This window comes from Lycium barbarum, chromosome 1 (genome assembly GCF_019175385.1).
Source record: "Lycium barbarum isolate Lr01 chromosome 1, ASM1917538v2, whole genome shotgun sequence".
Classification (NCBI taxonomy): domain Eukaryota; kingdom Viridiplantae; phylum Streptophyta; class Magnoliopsida; order Solanales; family Solanaceae; genus Lycium; species Lycium barbarum.
Window position 1 is genome coordinate 68,154,744 of NC_083337.1, and position 1,020 is coordinate 68,155,763.

Genomic DNA, 1,020 nt, shown 5'->3' on the forward strand with positions numbered 1-1,020 from the left:
GTTATCCATAAAGAGAAAGAAAGTTTTCCAGCAGCAAGCTACGGTCTAACGACCCCCTAACCTAGGTTGGGGCGAAAACTCCAAAATCCAAAACAGTCTTATGGCCGAAGGTCTCCGGTGCGTCGTAATAGCCTACTGGTATACAAGCACACCGTGCTCTAGGTTGGTTAAGCCTATGAGCATAAAGAAGGAAGGTCTTAGAAAAAAATCCATGGCTACACTCGTTTTTTTTCCGACTTCTAAGTTCCTCTCCGTCTCCCTTTGCCAAATAGAGACTTCAAGAAGCTTCTATTTATAGGCCTTGGAGGCGCTTCCCTGCAATGTATGTTGGAGGGTCAGCTTCTACTTACTTCCTTCTAGAAGCGAAGGTTGGCAAAGAAGAGCTACGAGGTTAGTCTTCTAGGATCAACTTGCTTCAAAGTGCCCATTAATTATTTGTTAATTTCTACCATGGTAGCAAGAGAGGCCAGGCGGTGACAATTGAGAGGTTGTCACTGAGCATTCCTAGTCACACGGGAAAAGAGGTCAAATGGAAAGGCTTCTCTAGTACGAAATGGGCCACTTCAAATAGGTTCATTGCTCCGGCCCAGAATACGATTAATCCAGCATAGGCTACATGAGCCCCTAGTAGTTTACCGGATAAATGGAACGGAAATGGCGCCGGGCGAGGGCGCCGCTATGCCCCTTAATGAATCGAATGGTCCTTCGACCTTCGTTTGATTCCGACAGCCGGCATAGATCTCATGAGACCGGCCCACTATTACTACGAATAAAGCCCTGCCCTCTCCAACGAGTCAAGTGGCTTTCAGGTCCTCTCCTTCGCTACTAGGAAAGTAAGCAACTTCTATTAGCGCCGGACCTTGAGTCGAATTGATCGTGTCATGTGCAACGTCCATCAATGATGGTTTACGATGAAACCTAGAAATCGATCACTGATCCAATTTGAGTACCTCTACAGGATAGACCTCAACAGAAAACAGAAGAGTAAGGGCAGCAAGTGATTGAGTTCAGTAGTTCCTC